This window comes from Parus major, chromosome 1 (genome assembly GCF_001522545.3).
Source record: "Parus major isolate Abel chromosome 1, Parus_major1.1, whole genome shotgun sequence".
Lineage (NCBI taxonomy): Eukaryota > Metazoa > Chordata > Aves > Passeriformes > Paridae > Parus > Parus major.
The window spans coordinates 102,351,443-102,378,415 of record NC_031768.1 but is presented as its reverse complement, the minus strand read 5'-3'; the positions used below and the strand labels follow the sequence as shown (position 1 = coordinate 102,378,415).

At 42.7% G+C, this 26,973-nt stretch overlaps 1 long non-coding RNA gene across 1 annotated transcript; it reads right to left on the bottom strand.

The window, feature by feature from the left end:
- Positions 1–9,089: 9,089 nt before the first annotated feature.
- Positions 9,090–11,309, bottom strand: LOC117245220. Its single transcript, XR_004499651.1, has 2 exons — positions 11,034–11,309; positions 9,090–9,275 (listed from the first exon to the last, which is right to left on the bottom strand). It is a non-coding gene; the product is annotated as an uncharacterized LOC117245220 (long non-coding RNA).
- Positions 11,310–26,973: the final 15,664 nt, after the last annotated feature.

Genomic DNA, 26,973 nt, shown 5'->3' with positions numbered 1-26,973 from the left:
CACATGCTTCAGCATAATCTGTTAAAGCAGGTGGTGTGGTAATCCATGTCTGTGCACTTCTTTATTCCTCCTGCTCCCCAATTTTCCATGCAGAAATCCAGAGAGAAGAAGAGTGTGCTCTTTAAACCAGGCTGGTTATGGGGGTCCCCATTGTCTCCTGCAGTGTGGAGACTCTGGGTATTGATTTCATAATGAAAATATTCATTTACTTAACCATGTAAGGATGAGACCACTTTAATCTGATCTAATGGACTGGAATTTACTAAATCAATTTTTGGAGCCTGGTACCCTGCTAATACTTGGCATTTTTGGTAACTCATTACCTGTCACAGACCACATAAATCAGAGCACACTGAGGGACACACAGAATTTAGGCAGTAGCAGTGAGCATGAGCATGCTTGAGACTCAAACCCACCTTTAACTACATCTGTCTGTGCTCTTGAGAAATACCAGTGCTGGTTTCTAACTATTGTAGATACATAGTTATTAATTTAAACATCAGTCTAGGGGCATCTGTTACTCTGTGGTCTGAAGGCAACCACATCATCCATTGTGAAACTGGTGGTTATAACGCTGAAAAGTTATTCAGTTACTTTTGCTTCTGGTTTTGAGAGGAGCATAGATAATTCTAGAATAAATTCATATGCTGTCAAGCCAAAGTTCCATTTAATGAGTTTTGTCACTGCACATGAACAGTCAAATAGGACCATCTAAGGAAATAGGAATAACTTTTTGAGAAAAATTAAAGTGTGTAGGGTTTCTAAATATCACAGGTTCAAGTCACCAATTAAAAAAAAAAAAAGTTCCAAATTGTAATTACAGAAAACATACTTTGCCTTTAAGAAACACTTGTCTGTGTGCCAAAATATTTCATTCCTCATTCTCTCCTTTGACTCCACGCTGCCTAAACTTGTCTCTGAGTGAATTTGGCAAGTAATTAATCAGGGTAAAATTCCATTTGGATTGGTATGAAAGTTGCCTTGTCAAAAAGCAGCAACTGCCTGTTCTGTTTAGTGTGTGTTCTTTAATGTAATGATTTGTTGACAGAATTTACCTTTTTTGCTATGGTGTGCTCCATATAAGATGAGAAAGTGTCTTTTCCTGCCCTCAGTGATCACCATCATCTAAGTGCTTAATTGCTGGTGTTTAAGAAAGTCAGAGAAAGGTAGGAGTAACTGTGGAAGCTTATAGTTTTGTTTAAAAAGTGAATTTTGTAGAACTCTGTGGAAAATTTTGTAAAGCTTGCTGCACTAAAGTATGTTCTTAAAGGAATAAGTGAAATAAACTTTTTTTTTTATTTAAATTCTATAGCTAAATTAATAGGTATGTATTAGTAAAAAAATCAATATATATCATATATAATATATATATCTATATATATATATATATAATATATATATAATTGCTGTTATTGAAGGTAAATGTGTGTCAATTTTGCAAAGAAATTTACTTTTTTTTTTATTTTCCCCCTCAAGAAATGAGTAAGTGTAAAACTTCCTTGTCATCTCTCTGAGGAACTGCTTGGCTAACCCCTGTGTTCTTAGCAGATGTCCAGATACTGAGTTTTTTGGAAAGTGCTTTGTGTGTTGGGGAGTTAGTCCAGAAGTCAGCCCTGCCTGAGATCCCCAAGTATGGGTTATTAACTCTATGTTGTGTGGTGTAAGCACAGATTACACCAAATAGAGTTTGAAAGCTGGGCTGATGCCACACAGAAAGTCTGAAGATTTAGTCTCAGTCTGTTCTCTGCCACCTTCCTTAGGCTTGAAAGATAAAAATGGTTAAACCTGGGGTTTTGCCTCTATAGATTATTGTGGCTTTTTAGGAGTGGCTGGAGATAGCAGGGGAAAGTTTAACTTGCTATAGATTATTTTTTCAATCATTTATCCTTTGTAATACATAGAACAGCTTGGTCACACATGGTCAGCAGGTGAAAAACTCCCTGACTCTTGTGCCAACGCTATTAAATGAGGAGAAGTAGTGCATTTCACATACTTTACTTCTTGCCAGGGCTTTCTTGTTACAGGAGAGTTTCAGTTTGTGTTTGGTAGCTGTGCTCCTGTTCACACCCAAAAGAATCTCATGTAATATTTTACATTCTGGCCTGGACCTGGAGAGTCACAAAGCCTGAATGTCACAGATAGCAGCTGTGTCTTTGCCGCAAAGAGATTAAGTGGAAGTGCTTTCCCTCCATCCTTGCATACAGCATTGTTCTGTCAAAAGGATGTTGTGAGATGGAGCTGCTCCTTCTCTCTGTTTAGTTGAGACCACTTCTGAAGGAGTTCTGTTTCTCCCAAAGCCGTTTTAATTATGGGTGTGTGAGGAGCAGTTCTGTGCTCAGCCATTCTCACACTTCCCAGAATCTTCTCCGTGGCGGCCAGGCCCTGCAGTCTTGTGGAATTTCAGATAAAACGTGTTGTTCCTGAGGTTGTTTCTGTGGGCTCAGACTGCCATGGTGGCATCTTGTGTGCTCTGTACAGAATAAGATGAGGCAGGCAGCTGACCAGGTGAGCTCTGCCATGGTCAAGGGGGGATTTAGATTCCAGCAGTGCCCTGCAGGCAGTACAGCTGCAGCAGGCTCAGGAGCTGTGCCAGTGCCGGGCACTTTCACATTGCCACAGCTGTATCCACGTCTCAAGTGGTATCGGTGTAAGTATTTGCATAAAATTAAGAAGCCTCAAAGCATAACTCTGGCTGTGCATTTTGAATGGCAGCATTTGGCATGCTGCAGAAAGATTTGGCCCAGCCTGTCCTGACTCTTCTTTCCTGGCCTTGGGCTCTCTCCTATCTTGTCAGCATAAGCACTGGTGCAGCTGCCCTGAGCCACATCAGACACACAATATGGTTTAAAATTGCTTACATATGGTGAAGTGTAGTTTGAACTCGGGTACATTCATCATTCACTTCAGCAGGCAGCTGCACTGGTATTTGTGCTGACAACAGGGAAAGGAGGCAGTGTGAAAGTGGAAAGAAGGATCAAAGTACAAGGAAAAGGCGAACAAACGACCTTCAGCAGTGGGGCTAAAAGGGCCCAAGACTCAATTGCCCTGCTCTGCACAGGGACTAGGCCCAGGCAAACTTCAGAGGAGCTTTCCAGCTCCAGTGCCCTGTGATCCTGTAAAAAAGATGCATGTAGCCAAGTTCTCTCTGCATTCAAAAACTGTTGATCCTCAGCTGCGGTGCTCAAAGCTACAGACTCCTCAGCTTTTGGCACTGGTGTTTCCAGGCACCTCTGCCCTCCTACCATGTGCCAAAGCCCTTTATTCTGAGTAGGATGCACAGCTTGCATCGTATTGCACATGCATCCCATTGCCTGCCACATGTATCAGCCTTCCTGAGTGTTCCCAGGGCACCCTGCTCCAGCCAGTGCCAGGGCAGAGCACCCTGGGAACAGATGCCACTTTCCTTTTAAGACTTCAAGGAGATGGTAGTTGATAATGCTGATGTTGTCATTAACTATGAGCTTGCAAAAAATGTATGCAGTTATTTCATGTGACTCTGAAGTAATCCTGAGTCTCTCCCTAAGGCATCTTGTGGAGCATCCACGTGGGCAAACCACCTGTGGCTTCAGCAGCCGTGCAGGTGGGTGACTGGCACTGCAGTTCCCTGGGCAGGCTCCGGCTCTCCTGTGTTACTGACAAAATATAGCTGGGTCAAACACAAACAGAGGGAAATTACTTACTTCAATCACAACTCTACTAGCATGTGGAAGGTAAAGAGGGAAATCATTACTTAAAAGGAAGCACCAGCATCTTTCACTATAATAATAATTCAATGCCACATTCAAAGATTGCTTGTTGAAGTCTGCATGCTGGAGACCCAGCTCGCTGGGTTTTAACAACGCTGTTAACACAGCAGAGCTGCAACTTTAGCATCATGCATTCCAGTTCATTCCTGTTCCTCACATGACTTTCATTGTTCACAGCAAAATGGGATACATTCAGAATCTCAAGTAATTTATTTTGAATGGCTTGCTTTTGCAATACAGTGCAGGTGCATTAATGCTCAGGAGGCAGCTAGATGTGAGCTGACACTGAATGCAAAAATATATACAATGAGCTGTATGTAATATATTCTTTATTAATAATTTGTCTGTTACAAAGTAAATGACATTAATTTCAGTTATCACAACAGAAGCTATGAAAGTTTGGGATGGCAAAAATAGAATAATAATGGGATTACTGCTGTTCTTATTAACACTGGGTCACTTCTGCATTTTACCATTTCTGAGTATCTAACTTTACAATGTCTTCTCTCTGTCCTCATGACTGAGTCATTATTAATGCAATAAGAATTTGCTGTCCATACAGAGAAATTGTGTTCCCTTCACATATGTTTTTTCTGACCTTTTTCTTCTTACCAGAAATCAAATTTTTCCATGAACTCCAGCAGTCCTACTTCTGAGGTTAACAGAAAAGAAGGTGGAATTCTAATAAATCTAACTTCATCTACTAACATGGAGATGAGGTGCATGGAAGCCTTGCAGGACTCCTCAAAGGAGGGAGTTGCTGAAACTGGGAAAGGGAGCACTAACACACCAAATCCTGTCCTATGACAGACAAAAAAAGTATTACAAATTTAAATCCATAATTCCATAGTTTTTATACATGTTTTTATAATTTAAATCAGGAACTAGGCATTTCTATGAAGGGATGTGTTTATAAGTAGCTAGGCTAGTTTCAAACCTTACAGCAAAATTTTAGAAGATTAACTGTCTTTAACAGTGAGCATTGCCTGTCATAATCCCTCTCCATGCAAAGTGTTGGTCCATAGCAGCTGTGCCCTGGATTAGCTTCAAGCACACATTCCCAAACCATGGACACCATGCCCTGTAGTGCTGGCTGCCATCCTGGGTGCTTCTAGTCCCAGGGGTGAACCAGAGCTGAGGGGGGACTTCTGTTCCCTGCCTCTCCCCCAGATGAAAATCCTTGGCCTTTTGTGAGAAGTTGGAATTGCCACACAGTTCCAAGCTCTTGGTCTCTCGCCCTGGACCATGTGCTGCTGCAGGAGGCTCAGGAGGTGGAGTGGTTACTTTCCTAGGACACAGCAGATGTCCTGCATTTTGCTCAAGTTTATTGTGGGTTGATTTTTTTCCTTAAAGAAAGAGGAATCCTTTATCATCTCTTAGTGCTGTATTTCAGTGACCAGTGTTAATGTCTGATTGCTGTTTGTCATTCCAGGGCCTCTGCTTTGGCTTCAGTGCAATAAGCTAATGGGGATGGATTAAATGAGCTTGGGTAGGCTTTTGCTGGGGTTAATTTGATGTGTGTGTATAGTTTCTGCTATGCCAGCAGAATGATCTGTCAGCAGAAAGGTGAGTAGGTAATACCTCCAGCTGTTCCATCTGGATACAGAAGAGGACATGCTGTTGGGAAGCACCTGGGTAGAGCAAAGGTTTGGTCAGCAATGGGTCTGTCTCCATGTCACAAGACACATTCCAATGAGTGTTGTGCAGCTCTCTGCAGGAGCTGCTCTTGGCCTCGTTTGTATGGTAATGAGAAGTGGAAATGCTAACAAATCTGTTTGTGGATTATGAAGTATTTCTAGAAATGAAAACTATTACACATCTATATATTGCAGATGAGAAAATGGCAATAGTTCAGTCTTTCTTTAAAAAATTTGGAGACATGTAAAAAGAAACTAGGAGACATCAGGTGGGTGTGCTGGGCTCCTCTTGCACCCACATCCAGGGGACAGTGGTGGTATGGGCCAGAAAGGGATTTTGGAGGGTTTTGAATGCCTTGTGATGTTGGAGTTTTCTGCAAAAATGAGGGTTTTCACCTTTCACAGTCTCCCTGACTACTGCTGTAAATGGATGGAAAACTCACTTTTTGCTTTTTTTACCTGTAGTAGCAGGATAATGGCTGCCACAGCATGGAGCTTCAGGGGACCAAGGGGAAAATGGGATTCAGAACCACTTTCCCTGCCTCCTAGGGGTCAGGATCCACTCAGGATCACCTCCACCGATCCTTTTAGTTGGAAAGTAGGCCTGACTGTTACTTGACCTAAGACAATGCTATTACTATTCATAAAAAGCATTGTACACAAGCAAATTGTTGTCCTATTGTATTACCCTAAAAAGCCATATTTTGGCATGTCAGTCAGTTGTCTGGAGGAAGGAAATGTATGGAAGAAGATGAAGGATGTGTCCTACACTGAGAGTGGTGTCGGGTTCTCTTCCATCTGTGCCCCGAATGTTCTGGCTCGGCGCTGTGCTTCCATGCAGAAGAATAAGGATTAGGTTTGTCCTGCTGGGAGATGATTCATGAGTGGGGAATGTGCATGCTCAAAAAACAGCGAGATTTCAAGGGTTCATCACTGAAGAGAGGCTTGTAACAAGAATCAGCAATAAAACAATAGCTGAGCAGGGAAAAATGTATTTAATACAAGGAATTTACAGTTGAAATCTTAAGCAGTTAGGATTGCTTGTCTGAGCATTTCTGCTAAAGTTGCTGCTCTTCATTCTATTTTTAAAATGCCTTTACATACACCATTTATTCTTGGATTTTAGATGTCATATACATATTTATGCATATTTATATTACACATTTTATGTGTATATATTTTTTAATTATGCACTCTCTGAAGTGTTTTTTCCAATTTTACTACATGATTTTGCTTTAATACCATGTTAACATTTACATAATACTAAAAGAGGGGTGGATACTTAATGTTACAGCAACTACATGTCAAACTGTAATTCCCTTTATCTAAAGTGGGAAGGATGTGAACCAATATTTGACAAAATAAAAGTATTTCTCAACTTTGATATTATTCATGCTTTCCCAGAGATGTTAACATAACCCTGTAATTGGCATGAATTCTATCTAGCAGTGAGCACTGTAGGAAATGCACTTTATGTTTGTTACTTGTTTTTAAGGCACAGTAGAAATTCATAGGATATAACAAGCTGTGCATTTGAGTGTGGCTGATTTTCTCTCTGTGCAATTAATTTATTCTGATGGGAAAAGTAATACCAAGCTTAACATATTTCTCAGTAGAGAGCTTTCTCTGAAAGATCTTCACTGGGGTGTAAGTGCATAATTTCCAAACAGCATGTTATGTTAAACAGACACTTCTAGAAAATCTGCATTTGAACTCTCCCCTCGAGAAAAAGGAAAAAAAAAAAGGAAAAAAAGAAGAAAAAAAAGAAAAAATAAACAGTTCTTTTGCTTAGATTCTAGTTCTTGTCTTCATAGTGAACAACCAAGGCATGACTCATGGCTCTGGTATACAAGCCCTGAAAAATAAGATTTGTAAAGCAGAAACACAACTCAGACTGGGGTTGTCTTTAGCTTGTCAGTTTGACTTCTGTCTGAGCAGAGGAAAGGCTCATTCCACTGGAGAACTGCTTGGAAACCCTGTGTGAAACTTGTTCATGCTGCTCTCTTCAGTCCCCCCTGGCCAGGTAACCTCACCTTGCACTGCAGACCCAGATGTGACTGGTGCTCAGGGGTGCTGGGCTGGTAAAAACTGGTGTGTTGTGTGACTGGAAGAGCGTGGCAAAAAGTCCTCAGCATCCTCATCACAGCCAGCTGCTGCATGAGAGGCAGCCTCCCAAGCCTCATGGGCCCTGCTGCTGCTTTCCTGCTGGCCACTTCCCCCTCTTTTTATCTTCCTGCCTTTCTCTTTTTTTTGTTTTTTACAATTTTCCCTGTCAAGCAGTCTTATTGCTGGAGCCAATATATGCCATAACTTAAAGATGCTGCTGCTGAAGCTCTGTGCCTTTAAACTTGTGCAGCAAGAACCCTTTTGTTTCTTTGTTGTTTCTGTTGGGGCACAGTTTGGGTAGGCAGTGAATCTATGGGAGGTGGGTCTAGAAGAGCACAGCACTTTTTGCTGAGTTCCATGCTGCTGGTTTGTTGTTTGGGGTTTTTTTTTTTAAAAAAAAACCCTGTTTAATTTGACTAGAATTGAGAAACAAAGAGAGCCAAATCCAAACCATTGTTGCTCAGGCAACAAGATGTAGCTAAGAATGAAAACTGCAGCTTCATTAAAAGCGATGCAAAGTATGTGCCGTGGTTGTCTGTGGAAATTTCTGTCAATCAAACCTGGATGCATTATGGAAACATCAATTTCCATCAGATTCACTACATAAGCAGCTCAACCTGCCATGACAAGTTTGCATTTGTTTATATTCATTGGAACTGTTGCTATTTGGAAGTTAAAATGTTTTTGGCAGGCACCAAAGAGAGAAATGTGGTTAATTGCTTCTTGCCAATTATCAGTTCTGCTGGATATATCATACAGCTACCTAAGAAATCTGACAGGCTTCATAAAATCAGCCTCAAGCTAATTAGTAATGTCAATGTTTTTCAAATGACTGTTGATATTATTCTGTACCTCATCCAGGGACCATCACCCTGTGTATTAATGAGAGATGGCAAAATGTCATAGCCATGAATCCAAAACTTTCTGAAATACGAATGTATTTCTGTCCTTTTATCCCCTCTGTACTCCTCTGTTCCCAGTTTGTAATCCTGATTTATCTTATGGGTTTAGTTAATGTTAACTTAGTCTATGCAACTGAAGAGAAGAAAAAAACACATGGCAAAACTTCCAGCATTAATGACTTGATATTATACATTCATGATAATGAAGTGTCACATATAACTATGAAGAAAGTGCTAGATTCTGCAGTCTTACTGTGTATCTCATGATACTTAGTTTTGTTTCTCTTTAATCTTGAACTGCTGGAATTACTTAATGAAAGGGCAATTTTGGGGGTGAAATACTTGATTAAGAATACAGAACAATCATACAAATGTAAAACAATCCCATAAAACCCAAAAAACTCCCACAGTATTTTATATACAAAAACCCACCACACACACATATTAACACGTGCATTGTTGTTAATCTTTATGGTATAGTTAGGAATGTAGATATCTAATAATGTTTTTTCAGGTGCTAATTTCATTGAAGTATTAAACACACTCTTATCACTAGCAAATAATGTTGCTGTTTTTGTTGTAGGCTTGAGTCTAATGTTCTGACCCAGACTGGGCTCACTGTGTTAGACAACAGGAAAACAGTAAGAAACCTGTCCTACCACATAGATCCTGTAATCTAAATAATGAATACAACCAAATGAGAGGTGAAGGAGTGGGCAGGTGGTTGTCTTTATTTTACAGAAGGGGGAAAAAAATCAGCAATTAGTTCAGTGAGACACCACAGATCGAAGAGGGGCTCTGCAACAGGAAGATAATCCCAAACCAGGCTTCCTGGATCATAGTCCAGAGTATTCACCAGGTCATAACTCTTCCAGTAACAAGCACTGTGGGAGCAAAATAAGAGAAAGCATACCTAGGCATTAATTGGAGAGGTTGACAGAATTGTGAGTCATTAGGTAGAAAGAGGAAATGTGAAGCTGGAGGATTATAGAAAAGCTAAAGCAAAGCTTTTAATCTATGAACCTTCTCTTCACAGATGAGGTATGACTGCCAAAATATTATGTTTATTTTAGGTTTATTCCCAGTAGAAGACTTCATAAAAATGTGTGGATCATGTTTTTTTTCAGTTTTATTTCATCAGATGTTGGAAAGTCTATGCTGTCTCTTAGTTTCTGGAGATCAAAGTGTAGGCGGTGAAAAATAATCTAATCTGCTACTTTGGAATAATTTGCTGCAGCAGGCATTCCTGGTGCAAATCAGAGTACAAATCAGATGGTGAATAGGTGATCTCAAAAGAGGATTACTTTGGATTAGTTGTCCAGTGAAGCAGGCACTTTGTACAATGCAGCAGAGAGCTCCAACATGAGCCAATTCATTGCTTGTTTTTCAGTTTGTTTGGTTTATTTAAAGCAACATTAGTTTACTGGTGGATTCTCATACACTAATTAACAGTATTTTGACAGCATTTGTTTCTAGAAGATAGATTATGTGACAATACCACTAAGCAAGCTTAATGGCCAGACTTTCAGGAGAGGGAGGAGGCTTGGTAGGAAACAGCCCAAGCTGCATTTTGGTTGGCAGCAGGTACAGGTTCAAACACTGCTTTGAAGGTTCTGTCTTGAATGCCCATTTCAGTTTAGAGCTTGATTTGTAAGACAGGGAGGAGACAATTCTCTCTGGCTATGGTTCAGTCCTACTGCTTCTCTAGTTTAAGGATGTAATGTTTTAGTGATGCTTGAATTATAGAATTATAGAATGCCCTGAGTTGGAAGGGACCTTAATGATGATCTGGTTACAGCCCCCAGCCATGGGCAGGGACACCTCACACTAGACCAGGTTGCTCAGAGCCCCATCCAACCTGGCCCTGAACACTTCCAGGACTGGGGTATCCCCAGCTTCTCTGGGCAATCTGTGCCAGCACCTTACAACCCTCATAGTAAATAATTTCATCCTAATCCCATCTAAACCTACTCTCTGTCAATTTGAACCCATTCCCCCTTGTCCTGTCACTCCAGAGATGGCTCTCTCCATCTTTCCTGTGGCTCTCTTCAGGTGCTGGAAGGTCACAATTTGGTCACCCCAAACCCTTCTTTCTTCCAGCCTGAACAATCCCAATTCTCCCAGCCTTTCCTCACAGCAGAGCTGCTCCATCCCTCTGATCACCTTGGTGTCTCCTCTGGCCCGGCTCCAGCAGCTCCCTGTCCTTGCTGTGCTGGGAGCCCAGGGCTGGATGCAGCCCTGCAGGTGGGGTCTGAGCAGAGAGGGGCAGAGGGGCAGAATCCCCTCCCTGCCCTGCTGCCCACGGGGCTTTGGATGCAGCCCAGCACACGGGGGGTTTCTGGGCTCCCAGCACACACGGCCGGGGCATGTCCAGCCTCTCATCACCAGCACCCCCAAGTCCTTCTCCCAGGGCTGCTCCTGAAGAAAAGCTTTAATACCATTTCACTGATAGTATACACTGCTAAATTAATCTGCTTTTCAGTTTCATGGGACTAGAATAAGTAACAAGGTGATTATAAACACCACTTATCCATTTATTAACACAATGCTCCGTTTCTTCAGGTTAATGTTTAACTCCATCATGCTGTAGCTGTGAGGTCATTATTGTACACAATCAACCGTTTTGCTGCCTCCCTGCTTACCTGTGTTCTGGTCATTTATTAACAAAGATAAAGCCATTCTTGGCTGCATTTCCTATGTTGCAAAGTTGTCTTGTTGGCTTAGGGAGCACAATCTCTCCAGAACCAGTCTCTGGGGTGGCTGTAAAGGGATTGGAAGAGATGTGAAATACACAAACTCACTTGGACATCATGCACTAAAAAGAGGGAAATTGTTCATATTCTCTGTGTGAAATGGTATCTTTTTCAGTATGCATGGAAAACAGTCTCTGATGGAAAGCTAAAATTTCCTGGACAACATAAAACCCCTGTGGAAGAAGAGCAGAAGTAGCCAGCTCTTACTATGATGGCAGCAAAAAACACATGCTAAAGTTTGAGACCCAGGCAGCTTTGGGGTTGCCTTAATGGGCAAGCCCAGATCCAGCAGCACTGTTTTCTCCTGTGTTTGGACAGTAACAGCTCCAGACCATAGTCCCATCTCTGCCCCACCTTCTCTGGGGAGAAATGTGAGCAAGGTAAATTTCAGGAGTCACTGGTGAACAGTGACTTTGCAGCACTGTTTCTGTGTTCAGAGCAAGCCTGAACAAGCACTGGGAAGCTTGGAGTCTGCTCCAGACAAAGGTCAGCACATTGCTTCTGATTCAGTGCCAGACTGGTTGTTCTGCCAAAGGATTCCTCCCTGTATCATCACCTTACTCTCTCCTCTGGACTCTGCAGCAGGCTAGAAGTAAGCCAGAAGAAAATACCACAATTGCTCTTGAATCTCATTTTGAAATGGATGAAAATGTTGTTTCCCTGGTGCCCACTAGGTGAGACACCAGTTTCAGCAATGAACAAAGTCCTATGAAAAGTGACAGGGAGACTTACACCTCTAAACTGCTGGGATGGAATGAGGTCAAGTTTGGCATAGTGCATTACATCATCTGGAGGAATCCTCCTTTAAGAAAAGCCCTTTCCAGCAATACCAGATACATGTTCTACCCTGCCTGTGCAAAACCACCACTGAAAGCCTCTTTGTCCACCAGGGCAGGGCTGTGAGAAAGATGTTCAGGTACATTTCTGCAAGAAGCAGCATTAATGCCTACTGTCTTTTATGTATATTTGTAATACAGCTCTGTGGGCTCTCAGTCATCCACAGCATTCCTGGAACATGCCAACAATCCTTTGCCATAAAGCAAACATCAGAACCTATCTTTTAAATAAAGAAATACTTCTTCACACACATGAAAATTCAGGCTTGCAAGAATTGTTAGTACTGTGATACAGGACACAAGTTTCTTGGTTGCTTTAGGAGTGTTCTAAGTCCACCTGTGCTTGGACTGCATTGTTACTTAACAGGAATGGCAAACTTTAGAAGGATAACAAATAAGACTGAATGAGTTTTCCTCATGTGTCAGACTGGAAACTTGTGTATGTGTCTATGACAGAGACAGAATCAACACCAGATCCTTATTAAATATATTTGTTTGTCTTCAAATTCTTCCAAAACATGACAAAGTGCTAAAGGCACTTTAATCTTGGCATGTGCAATTATTTCTTATGAAATGAAAAGTTTGCTTATGAAATCTGCCTGTCCCTGCACATCATTCCAAGTTGCCTAGGTACCAGTACAAACCTGGGCCAACCCTGACCTTAAACTTAACCAAGTACCTGAGCAAAGGTTTCATTTGTACCTATGAGCAGTTCTACTGAAGTCACAGGTCTGAAATTCTGCATGTGTTCTTCCCAGTCATGTGCTTGTTCATTATACAGAAAGCAAAAATCCAATCTACATACACATATTATATGTACATGTTATATGTACATATATATACATACATATGTATCTATCTATAAAAAAGATGATGTATATAGCAGCCTGCCAGCATTCAGATTAATTTTTGAACATTACCCAGATGTTTTTGACTCCAGGCTCTCCTGAATTCCTTAAATGTGTGTGCCAAAAGGTAAAATTGGTCATTGGAATGAGAAGGCAATTCACTGAAATCCATCATTCACACAATATGGTGAATGGCAAACCTGTGCTGAATACACATAAATGCCTAATAAGGAGACAGCCATAATATGACTGTGTGACATCTGATTTTTTTCCAGTGTTCAGATGTAAGTGGACTGTAGTTGACAAATGTGAATATTATATGCATGTTAAGAAACAGCACAGTCTGTGCCTTAGCTTTTGACTTGGAGACCGAAGGATTCCTTGGTATCATGCATTTTTGATCTTGTAGAAGTTTTTTTAACTATTATTTAGGACACATTCCACCCAAAAAGGTGCCTAATAACGTTATGCGAAAGGACAGGAAGGCATATTGCCTTATAATTTATTGCTAGCTGTACTAACACTACCCATATTAAATATAAATCTTCTACTGTTGTGAACTGTACTTGGAGAAATCAGCAGCAAATTATACCAGCTATGGCTATTCTGCCTCCTTTCATTCCCAGGGCATTATCTTACTTGTTATGTTCCCACCTTGGAAGAGGCAAGTGAATTTAGAGTGATAAATGCTCATCAGTCAGTGCTACGCACAGAAATTGGATTTGAACATAAGCATATCTCTGCTCCAAGTTCTCCCCTGGGGCTAAAAGTGTAGACTTTTTTGCTGTGGTAAGAAATTTTACCAATAAAAATAAGAATAAAAATAATTAAAACCTGAGGTAGATTCTGTTTCTTGAGCTCCTGGGTGTGTTAGGGCTTAATGATACGTATGAAACTCTCATAAATGTCAATACATGGAATATTTCTGACCTCACAGCTTTAGATATAGTTTCCAGCTCACTGTCTTGTCTTATCCTAGGTGTGTTTAGCTCTGTTCAAGCAGGACAATGTCCTACTTGCTGTTTGCTCCAGTGGTGTCCCTAATCCTGGTACAGCTTGGGGTGGGTTCATCAGGAGAGGGGGGACAGCACCGAGCTGCTCGGTGTGCTTAGAATGGGAGGGAAAGGAAACTGCAACGACTGAAATGGACCACCAGAGAGAGCTTTTGTCTTGCTGACTTCATCAGAGCTGTACTGCAGCTCTCAGCTGGCAATGCAAGAATCAGGGAGGTCAAAGCTCTGAAGCTGTTTCTGGAAAGAGTCAGGACTTGTTTGCAGGTTTCCTGGCTTCTTTCCTGGGCAAAGAGGATACTAGGCAAAATGGATGCTAACTGGGGATCCAGCATCTCCACCAGCCTTGTGGTTTGAGAGGAAGCATCTCCCTCTCTGCCCTCCCCACCTCCAATATCCCTTCTCCACATTATTGCAGAAGTGTGTTTGAAGTTTTAAAGGTGAACAATACCATCATCATGTGAGCCCCCTGAGACCTGTGTGAAAGTGGATGGAAACCTTCACTGAGGCAAAAATGTCCTTGTGTCCTTACAGGAAGATGATTATTATCATTCAGATCTTTCACTTAACTGGGCCACACTGGTCCTTCCCACACTAAAACTTCAGGGATGTTCAGGCCTGAAAAGAAGCAGTTCTCACTGCAGGTAGAATAATTGCAGCTGGCTCCATTCTCTTCCAGAAACAGTCTAGTCCTAGGAATTTCTTAGTGTCTTAAATGCTCCTCATTGCAATGTCTCAGTGTGCTCCATTTTTTTTGTTGTTGTTTGTTTTGTTTTGTGGGAAGTGATCAAACAGCATATCAAATAGCCACCAAAGCAGCACATATCCTCCAAGTGAGCCAGACACATGACCAAACTCCACACAATCTAATTGTATGTAGACATATAATGTATGTAGACATGAACATCAAGAAGTCCTGGAGAAAAAGACCATACCACAGGTAACATGGATTATTCTGGCACATTATATCAAGCCAACTTAATTATAGATTGTCTTTAATGCTGTGTTCCAGGTTTTAATTTTGTGTGTGTGTCTGTGTGTGTGTGTGTGTGACTAAATAAATAAAAACACTGACAGCCTAAACCTTTTGTGAAGTCCTAAAAAAGCTAAGCTGTTTATGTTAGTTTGGGATTCATATAGACAAGGTTTCAAACTTCAGTGGTGCCAGCTAGGAATGGGTGACTATGATCAAGTATCCTGGTACAGGAGCAGGCTCTAGTTTATTTGTGTGCTCAAAAAAATCATTGTGGCAGTAGATGTAATCCAATGCAGCTTTCAAAAATTTATTTTAACAGAAATGGACCTCTTCAATTTATTCCATCCTAATTTTCAGCCCAGAGTGAGCAGTAGCTGCTTGCTGAGAATCCTGTGGTATTCCAGGCCTTGACATCAGTGAGGACAGACACATTGCTGCACTACTTGATTGACCAGGTATGCAGTCAGAGCTGATCATATTAAAAATTCATCAGCTCCAAGTGAGGTTTTAGAGTTGCTACATTTGAGACTGTGCTTGAAAGCAAAGGTGAAAAGTTGTCATAAATAATACAGGATTTGACCCTGAGAGACATTGTGCCCCTTAGGTAATAAGTGAAACTCTCCTCTTAGCCACCTTCATCATTCAGAGTTAGTGATAATAAAATAAAGCTTTGGACAGGCTGGACTGATGGGCTGAGGCTCAACAAGGCCAAGTGCTGGTCCTGTCCTTGTGTCATAGCAGTGCTGTGGGCTGGGCCAGAATGGCTGGAAAGCTGCCCTGGGGAAAAGGACCAGGGGGTGCTGGTTACAGCTGAACATGAGCCAGCTGTGCCCAGCTGTGCCCAGGTGGCCAAGAAGCCAATGGCACCTGGTCTGTATCAGCAGTGGTGTGGCAGCAGGACCAGGACAGTGACTGTCCCCCTGTGCTGGGCACTGGTGAGGTCACACCTCAATCCTGCGCTCACTTTTGGGCCCCTCACTGCAAGAAGGACATTGAGGGGCTGGAGCATGTCCTGAGCAGGGAACAGAGCTGGGGAAGGGTCTGGAGCACAAGTCTGATGAGGAGCAGCTGAGGGAGCTGGGGATGTTTGATCTGGAGAAGAGGAGGCTCAAGGGGGACATTATCACTCTCTACAGCTGCCTGAAAGGAGCGGGCAGCCAGCTGGGGTCAGGCTCTTCTCCCAGGTAACAAGTGACAGGGTGACAAGAGGAAATGGTCTTAGGCTGCACCAGGGGAAGTCTAGATTGTACATTAAACGAAAATTTCATTCCTTAAAGGCATCAGAACAGACTGCCCAGGGAACTGGTGATGGTGAGGGTGGTATCACCCTCTCTGGAGATATTTAAAAGTTGTATACATGTGGCACTGAGGGTCACAGTTTAGTGGTGTACTTGGCAGTGCTGGGTGGACTTGATGATCTTAGGGGTCTTTTCCAGCATAAATGATTCTATGATTCTGATTTCAAAACTTTAAACTGAGTGCCTGGCTGTGTCTGTGGATGCAGTTTGGCACTTTTGCAGCTGCTCCACAACCTATTCCTGCACACAGAGGGTAAGGTGTGATACTGGAGCAGGGGCCCTCCCTCTGCCCAGCAGTGCGTGTTCCCAGGACCATGCCCTGTGAAGCAGTGTCAACTCAAGCATTTCTCAGTGAATCAGCTCAGGGAACTGCTTTGGGTGAAAATAAGCCAGCAAAACACAGTGCACAGGGACCTGTGCCTACCTACCTGCAAAAGCAGAGCAGGCTGCATAAGGAAAGGGATGTGGAGAAACTTGGGGAGGCACAAAGCCAGCGAGAGCACTGCAACCCTCTGGTTACAATGTGCCTCAGTATGCACCAGGTTATGGCTCTTTCTCTTTTCCACAGAGTGGGCAAGGGTGTGAGCTGGCAGCACAAACCTCCTCGTGCCAACCAACTACACCAACACTCATCACTGTCCTTCCTGCCCTTCCTCCCTGCCCAGCCATGAGTGCTCCTCGTGAGCCAGAGAGCCAGCAAAGGCTGCAGCTGGTTTTGTGCCTCTTTAAGGACCAGCTCCCAGAAGGGTCTGGAAGAGGCCAGAGCTGGCTCAGTGGCTGCAGTGGAGAGACAGAGCACTCTGCTGCTGAGGAAGGGGACATGGGTAGGGGGGGTGCCTTTTCTTGGCTCAGCTGGCTGGGAAAGCACTGCACCAGCACAAGGCAGCCCACTTCAAAAGCTGCTACACCTGGAGCCTCCTGGTTTGTCCAGAGAGGGGGTATCAGTGGAGTTCCATCACTGCTGACTGAAGGCTTCTGGGCTTGGACAAGAACAGTAGAAAGACCTGTATTGGAAGGGACCTTAAAGATCATCTTCCACCCCCCTGATGTGGACAGCAAGCCCTTCTACTAGACCAGACTGCTCAGAGGTCGATCCAAGTGAACATTTCCAAGGATGGAGCATCCACAGCTTCTCTTAGAAATCTGTGCCAGTGCCTCATCCCCCTCACAGTAAATTATTTTTTCCTAATATCTAAAACATACTCTCTGTCAGTTTGAATCCATCCCACTTGTCCTGTCACTCCAGGCCCCTGTAAAAAGTCCTTCTCTGACTTTCCTGTGGGCTCCCTTCAGATATTGGAAAGCCACAGTTAGGTGACCCCAGAGCCTTGTCTTTTTTGTGCTGATCAATCTAAATTCTCTCAGCCTTTTCTCACAGGAGAGGTGCTCTGTCCCTCTTGGACTCACTCCAACAGGTCCATGTCTTTCTTGTGCTGAGGACTCCAGAGCTGGATGCAGTACTCCAGTAGGGTCAAGCATCCATGGAGTGTTCACTTCAGTGTTTAGGATGTCTTTTCCACTGCACCATCATCCCCCAGTGTGCCTGATGTGTCTTGATACATCTCAGCACTTTTTTCCCTGCAAATGACTCCTTTGTCCTTTCCAAGTGTATCTTTTCAAAGTTTATAAAGAGAAAGCAATACAACAGACAAGTTGCTCTGCACTGCTTTCATAAATGCCAGTGCTAGGCTGAGAGTTTATACTGGATTTTTGAAGCAGGGGACTAAAAATATTACCTTTCTTCCTCTTCTATAATGCTTCAGCCCAAGACTTCTAATTTCAGTATATTGCTTATCACAGGACATACCACAAGGTAAAAACTGTCTCCAAAGCACAGCAGTTTGAAATGGAACCAACATACAGCCTTGTGATATAGAACAGCTGACTCACATCAAAGGAAAAATAAAGGGATAAGGAATATTTGCAACTAATTTCATGCAGCTGTTGTGGAGGGAGAGGGTAGTTATTGTCTAGAGGGGCAACACAAGCAGATAAACCTCTGCAAGGCAGCAAAAAAGCTGTTTTACACCTACTACTGGTGACCTGGCACCACACTTGCTTACTGATGACTTGTTCAGCAAGACTGCTTTAAACCATGGGCAATAGAAGTAGTTCCCAGTGGCTCTCAGGCAATTTTGAATTTACCAGAGCAAGGATTAGACTGCACAAAACACCTTCTATTTGTATTTTGGGCTCTACATTTTTTAAATAAGTCTAAAGGAACCTGCTGTCCATTTCAGAGAATTTTTGGAAGGATTAGTCCTCCCAAAAAGTGGAGAAGCAGAGACTAGTGGCACTAGTGGCACTACATTGCATGCAGCTGGATTTTTTTCCCTGTAATTTCCTCTTGTAATGGTGTTTATCTTCTGGAAGAGCATAAAGATATATAAGTATCTAAGGATACTTAGAGAAGATGTGGAGTATCCAACCTTTGAGATATTGAAAATCTATCTGGACACTGTCCTGAGCTACTTGCTGTGTCTGGTCCTGCTTTGGGCAGGGTTTGGACCAGGTGAGCTCCCAAAACATGTTCCTGCCTGAGCTGATCCTGGTAGTGAATGACTCTGTGTGTCTGCTAGTGAGAGAGAGCAACAGTGAGTGCAAGAGCTGCTCAGTGCCCTGCAGCCAATGCATGCTACTCATCTCCAGATTATTATTTAGTCCCTGTTTGCTGGGTGAAACTCAAGCCTGGCTTGGGAATGAGAGCTCTGCCAGAGCACCATGAATTCACCTTTCCCACAAGTGTAAGCAAAGGTATTAACGTGATTTGTGTTTCTGGACAGATCTGATCCTGCGTCTGAATATGACACAGGAAAGAAATATCTAGTTTTTTCTGGTTTAGTTCAAAGTTGTGAAAGGTGTCTCAAAACCAGCATTAAAGTGCTGTAGAAAATGCAGCATGTAGAGAGCTAAGTTTGCAAAATGGAGCATTCTGGTTTGCCATGCTGCAGTTAAAGTGAGCAGTGCAGTGTGGTTTGTCCCTCTGTGGTTAGTCATGACGAGTCTTTGCTCAGACCATCAGATAGTTTTTCTCTATGCTTTCCTCCTCTTCTCCCTCATTCCCAGAATAGATGGAACTCACTGAATGAGCAACCAGAGATGCTCTTTTAACCTTTCCCTGTCTGCTCCTGCCCTGAGAAACATCTGAGACACATGGGGGCCCAGCAAGCTGTGTTCATCCTGACCAGCTTCCAACCATGTTTTGGGGTCATTCCCATCTGTGGTTCCCCCTCAGCCTGACTCCAGAGCTCACCACACTTGGCTGCTCAGGGGAGGGGTTTTTCCAGCATAAGCCTCTCAGGGAAGCTGGGTCCTTTGCCTGGGTTCTCAGGGAGCTGGTGCTGAGGGCTCCCACTTGCACTGAGCAGGGTCACCTGGTGGCCTGCAAGTGCTCAGGGATGGAAACACAATGACCTGACAGCAGGGCTGGAGGCTTTACCAGAGCAGCAAGAAGCAGCCCTTGGTCCCAGCCCACCCCCAGAACCGTCAGGCCCTGATGAAGGGATGGGAACAGACATCCCTCACCTGTTCCCTTGGTGGCCAAAAGGTGCCTTTGCCTCACCAGACCCAGCACTGAGCTGTCAGCAGGTGGAGTTCATGTCCAGCTAAACCCCACAGCACAGCTGGCCTGGATTGAGGCCTCAGCCTGGCATGGACAGCCCTGCCAGCCCAGCTCAATAGTCATTCTCAAGTGACTGTCACAGCACAAGGGATGTCTCAGAGGTGTGTAGGTTGGTCAGCTTTGGACACAGACTCACAGGGGCAGGAGAAGGCATCCCTCCAGGGAGGGTTCTATGACCTTATGCCCATGCACAGGAGCTCATCAGAGCCATGGCTACCAGCAGTGAGAAAGGAAGCAGACACCTTGTCTTGAGGAGTGTACACCAGCAGTGCCAAACTAGCAGCTGAGGGATCATGTTGTGATCAGAGGAGTCTGAAATCTGCACTGCTGGGAAATGCAATTTTCTTTGCTTACATCAGATCTGTAAAATGTATAATTTTTTCTCAAGAAATAATACACAGCTACAAGCAAGTTTTCAGAAAAGATTAGTCTTGCCTTAGTCACGCCTTTAAAAAGGCCAATGATCAGCAAATGAAACTGAAATGCTCACAAAACCCTATAGCAAATGGTGCTGAAGAACTGATGCATTGAAGTAGAAGATGAATAAATAATAAATTATGACTAAGCCATGTGCTTCCAGCAGGGTGAAAAGCTACATTTCACAGTTAACTACACAGTGTCTAGGATCTGCCTCTGATAACAACATGAAGAATATCAAAGTTAAATTGGCAAAGGCTTGAGCTGACCTTCACCATGAAGTAACTTCCCCATGATGACTTCCTTTGGCAAGGCCTGCTCAGGTCTTGCTGAAGATGACAAATCACAGGGACAAACCCTTTAGCTGTGCTTGTTGTGACATGACAATGAGTAATGGTTTTAAACTAAACCAGGCTCCAGTTAGACATCAGAATGAAATCTTTTTCTGATGAGGCACTGGAATAGATTGCCCAGGAAGAGAGTAGGTGCACCATCCCTGGAAGTATTCAAGACCAGATTGGATAGAGCCCTGAGCAACCCAGTCAAGTCAAGGTGTCACCACCTGTGGCAGGAGGCAGGAACAAGATGAGCTTTAATACCCCTTCCAACCCAAACCATTCTGTGATTCCATGACACTGAACCAGCTGTCTCACTGTCACTGATGGATCTGTTTTAAAGCTCTTTGGCCAGATAGAACAACCAATATAGTTGTGATTGAGATTTGCAGACATACACTTGTTGTATTTACAAATAAATGCTACCTATTACTGTGTGTAAGTTATCTGCTTTTAGAAGAATGTTTTTGTCATCTGAATTTTCCTCTGTGGAAAACCCCAGTTGCTAAACAACATGCAGTACAAAACCAGAGTTAGTAAAGAGATTACACTGACCATGATGTGGCACTAAACACGAAAATGTTGAATTTAAACATTAACATTTTGATCAATGCAGTTAATTCACAGATTTGTTGTGGTTGTTGAATAGGATGGTACAGAAATAAGGGAATGGATGAAATAATCTGGTCACTGGTTTTATTTTTGTGGCACTGAGAGGCACCATTACATTACTGGGAGCAATAACTGGTCTCCTGTTGGATCAATGTCTTTCTTTGACCCACACACCAAAACTGGAAGGCTTCTCTAAGTGCTGTGTTATTTTAACACATACAAAAATAAGCACAAGCCAGCGACCTTGGCCATTTGTCACACTGAAGGAAAACAACACGAGCAACAGGCTGGGCTTGTCTCTGTGGCTGAGCTGAAGGCCTGGCAGCTCTGCTGTGGTCACCATCACCCAGCAGAAAAATGCCCTTGGAACAGGCTGTTCTTCAGCCCCAGCCCTGCAAGGCCAAGGCCAGGTGGTGGGTGCTGGGAGACAGCACAAGGACAAGGCCAGCTCAGCACTCCTCCTCTGGGAGCAGAGGCTGGAGGGAAACAGTCCTGTGCCTGCTGGCAGAAACCCAGCTCTTGGGGTCTGCATGGGGCTATCCCAAACCACAAAACTGCAGCTTCATTTGGGAAGGGCTGGAAAAGATGTGGTTTCCTCCCACTCATCCTTATCCCCCACATCTCAGGGTGAACTCTCAGCAAAGTCAGCTGCAGAAGTAGCTGATGCTGCCAGAGACTCACTGAAAACCTTGTGTGGATGCTGACTGCCTCCTCCAAGGGCAGGATCTTGTTAGTTACTGCTGTGAGAAATCTTACTATCTTTTTTTTAAAAGCTAAAGAAAGGAGGGAAAGGCCATGCCTTTTCCTTCCTTTTCCTTTGCCTCTCAGTATAAAGCACCACCACCTTTCCTTCAAACATTAACCTCCTTCCCTTCTCAAGAGCTGATTATGAAGAGCAAATAAAACTGTTGAGAACTGGCTGGTTTGGATGAAACTGCTGTAAGGGAAACCTTTATGAGTATACACAGTAATAAAAAAAAAAAAAAATCCATTTGCTGCTGGAAAAAAAATTTACAAGAGAATTTCAGGCTAATGAAGATGAGTTTGACCTGACTGCTGGTTAGAGGTGTAGGTGAGTGTATTTTTCCCATGACTGTGTTAAGCACTTTTTAAGCACTTTTTGGCCTTGCCTTCCTTTCCTTACCCTTCAGGTACTGGAAGGCCACAATTTGGTCACCCCAAAGCCTCTTTTTTAGGCTGAAAAACCCCAAATGTCTCAGCCTTTCCTCACAGCAGAGCTGCTCCATCCCTCTGATCACCTTGGTGTCTCCTCTGGCCCAGCTCCAGCAGCTCCCTGTCCTTGCTGTGCTGGGAGCCCAGGGCTGGATGCAGCCCTGCAGGTGGGGTCTGAGCAGAGAGGGGCAGAGGGGCAGAATCCCCTCCCTGCCCTGCTGCCCACGGGGCTTTGGATGCAGTTTTGGAGGGTGCTGTTGCTTGGTAAACTCTTTGAAGCCTGTAGGTGCTGAGTGAGGAGAAATACTGCATGGTCCAAAGTTATTTGCAGATTAGCGAATATGCCAATTTGCATTATTCCTTCACCTTCCTCCACACCGAAGGACCAACTATTCTTTAATACAGTCACCTGTACAAAGGCCTTGTTAATCTTTAACTGCACAAAGAATATAAAGTAATGGCACTTCAAACAAACCTCTAGTCAGAAAGGAGCACAAGTGATTTTCAAAAGCGCACCCTACGTAAACTTCTATTCTGCATCTCCTTTTAAAGCCATGTGGGAAGAGAAGTCCATAATTGTTTATTTCAATTCACAGCTCTAAACAGAATAATTTGTAGTCTATGATCTTTTTATTTTGAAGGCTGGCTGCCTTGGATTTTGAATTCTAGTTACTTTACCTACTGCAAGCCAAAAAACTGCTGCTTCTCCTGCCTCAATCCCCTTAAACTGACTTCCCACAGTATTTTTGGTTTTTTAGCAGATTAGGAAAAATCACTGAAAAGGTGAAAATCCTGAAACTATTTTTTGATACATTCATCTCGCTTTAGGTGGATTAAAGAAGTCCTGTCATGTAAAGCTGGTATTTGACTTCACAGAATTATTTTTTTTCTGCTTTATCAGAAGGAAAAAATATTTTAAAGAAGAACTACTGGACATGTTCTGCTGAGGATCTTGGACCAAACTGGTGTTACTAAATAAGAAGTTAGTCTACCCTTGGCTAATAAACTCTTGTCTTTAGCCATGTTTCTTCATGTATGTGTTATAACAATCTATGCTACCATGACAGTAACATACACTCATATATATATATGTATATATTATATACCAAGATATTTTTTATTATTTTATATTATTATTGACTTAAGAGAAGTCAATGAAGGCTGATAGGTACTTGAGTGACCACAGAATCAACACACTGACTTGAAAGTATTCAGACTACACAGAAAAGCACAATAAATGTTCAAATAAGAGGCAGGAGAAATTCTTACCCAAGTTCTCACTATAGAAAGACGTGAACATATCTCATCAATTTTGTGAATATGGCCACACAGACTCCCCATGGGACTTAGACTGAAAGGGCCACCTCTGTCCCATAGCCCATTTCTGCTTCATCTCAGCATTGCACACTTGTGAAATAAGGATGAAGATGATGACTAAGATGCTAAAGTTTTTGCAACAGAGGTTCACATATGAGCTGCTCCAGCACCAGTCTCTGTAGGCCCTTTGTTACTGCAGAGGGTTTTGCTCAGAGACATCTTGATGTGGAGTCAATTTAGCATCTCAGTGAGTAAGGTACTTGCATTCACTTCTTTGTCATTGTGAGTAAAACTAAATGTTACAATGAGGTTTTTTTAATGCTAGCCTAATGCCAAGACTACATCTTAAAGAACTGAAAAAGGCACTGTTTGATTCCTGAGTTACTGAGGCAGATGGAGAAGACAAGACAGAACTGCATAAGCCTACCCTTGTTAGCCACTTGGGGATTACTAATAATCATGCACATTTTTCATCAGTGCTAAATCATATCTTCCTGAAAATAACATATTTTGAGCATTTTCTTAGTATTCAGGTACAGACGTTTTCAGCCAGCTCTGGGCTTGACATCCAATTTCTTCCCAATTTTCTGCCTCTTCATGTCCATGCTTTACTCCTGAATCCTTGAGCTACCCATAAATTGCTCTGTCAACAACCCTACTGTAGCCTGCAGTTTTGCCTCTCTTTGTCATGGTGCTGTCTCACCTTTTCTGAGATGGGGCTAAACATCTGTGCCTGGCACTGAGGAAGGTGAGGGGGTGAGTGAGGGAGGAACTGGGGGGTTGCCAAGGGGAAGAGAGTAAATTCTCAGGTGTTACCAGTACTGAGAAGTGAACCTTGATTTCGCTGCTGTTCATGCCAACAGAAGAACAATGGCATTTGTCAGGCTTTTTTTCATGGTGGCTCAGGACTGCAGACAGCAAACAGAGAAAATTGCTCCTGCAGGCAAGGACTGGGAGGTGTCTGATACAGCTACCTTAGGAAAAGCCTTTGGAAAAGAATTAACTACATGACTATAACCACCAAATTAATTTGTTCTCAGTAATTGAGAACAGTCCTTTAAATAAATATGCATATGGTAGATAAACAAGTGATTGAGAGACGTTCCTGCAGGTTTAAGGACTTTGTGGCAATGGGAACCCTATGGGATACAAATCAAATAGAGGTGAAAAACCCAGTGAAGTTCTGTCTTTCATTTCAGCACAGGATCTGCCATTGATTTGTGATACTACTATACTACCAAACAATAGTAATTTAGCATAATCTTTGGTTTTTCCACTCTACTGAAGAATTTAATCTACTTTGGGAGCTGTGGCCACTGGCATTCCTACTTCCCTTTATTCCAACACAGTCTAAACATACCACCCTTATGAAATAATTTTTTTAGAACTTGAAGCCAAGCAATGCTAACACATTTAATAACGCAAAACAAAAGTGAACAGAGGGCTGTTTCACACAACACAATAAAAAAGGTCTTTTTCAAAAACAGGCTTCCTTGCAGACTTTGTGAATTTAAATCATGGCTTTCTTTAGCCAGAAGCATCATGATTTTGAGATGTTTCAGAACCACAGCTATTGTGTGGAAGTTCCCTTAACATAAAACCCAACCAACTTTAATAGCCCCAATGCTATTTCTACAGATACAGCTTTCCTAGTGTAGTTGCAGTTATACATCGTCAATTTATATGAGTAAAAACCAGAAACAACATTTTATTCTTTATTAGAACCAAAAATCCTGGGGGGAATGGGAAAAATAAGCAGTCTGCTAATCTGAAAAAAAGAAAGTAGGAGATTGCTTAATTACTTTTCCCTCAAAATTAACTCCAGTATTTAAATATGTATCTCTAGATCTCATAGCTGCAGAACAAACGTAAATGCCCCTGCAATCCATTACATGTCTGCTACATGGAATTAGCATTTCCCATTTTGACAGAAACTGTTGCATTACCTAGACAGAATAGAATATTATCATAGAATCCTAGAAAGGTTTGGGTTGGAAGGGACCTCAAAGATCATCTTTGTTCCCTGCCATGGCCACTATCCCAGGGTGCTTCAAGCCCTATCCAGCCTGGCCTTGAACACTCTCAGGCAGGGGGAAACCTGTGCCAGGGCCTCACCACACTCACAGTAAAGAATTTTTTCCTAATATCTAATCTAAACCTGCTCTCTTATGTAGCAGAAATATAAAATCCCAAACAAACAAGTCAATTTTGTTCTGAGGGTTTGATTAATTAAAAAAGCAGCAGTAAACCCCAAGTTTCCTCCCTGCTCTCTGGACATGGCTTGCTGGGACGGAAACCTGCACAGGCATTATCCATGCAGCAGAATACACCAGAATACATGATTCCCAAATACCCATGAGTTCCCAAACTGGGAAACAGGGAGAGCAACATTTTTCTAATGCAGTTACAAAGTTGCTCCTAAAAACAGAGATTCTGCATGAAAATAATAGATTCATATCTTAAATGGATCTAGCTGTCACATGGATCTCATTTTGATCAAGACACCTCCTTGTGAATTTAATTATTACCTAACCCAGGCCCAAATGCAGCTGTGTTCTCACTGCTGGGGTCTCCAGGCATTACAATAAAAATAAAGTCAAAACAAGGTTAAAAATTCTGTTTCAGCATGTTTAATTTGTAATAGATTCCTTTGTTAAAAAAACTAAGTTTCTACCCTTTATCACTAGCAACTGCAAAGAAACCCAAAACAGATGACCCCGAAACTGTAGCAATTTTATCAGTTTTCAGAGAGTATTAAATTAATATCCTTCTGTTAAGTGCTAGTTTCTGGCCAGTTCTTGCTACCATTTTAAGAAGCAATAGCTTGTAATGCAAATGAAAACTGGCAAACTTTAACTGTTAGACTCTCAGATTGGATTTGATTTGAACATTATAATCATAGAGTCACATAATGGCCTCGGTTAGAAGGGACCTTAAGCTCATCTCATTCCAATGCCCCTGCCATGGGCAGGGACACCTTTCACTACACCAGGCTGCTCAGAGCCTTGAACACTTTCAGGGATGGGGCAGCCACAGCTTCTCTGGACAACCTGTGCCAGGGGCTCATCACCCTCACAGAGAAGAATTTCTTCCTAATATCTAACCTAAACCTACTGTCTGTCAGTTTGAAGCCATTTCCCCCTATCCTGTCACTCCAGGCCCTTGTAAATAATCTCACTCCATCTTTTCTGTAGGCTCCCCTCAGGTACTGGAAGGACACAATTAGATCACCCCAAAGCCTGCTCTTTTCCAGGCTGAACAATCCCAATTCTCTCAGCCTTTCCTCATAGGAGAGGTGCTCCATCCCTCTGGTCATCTTGTTCTCCTCTCTCCAACAGGTCAATTTGATAGGTGTTCATAGCCTCAAACACTACTTTTCCAAATC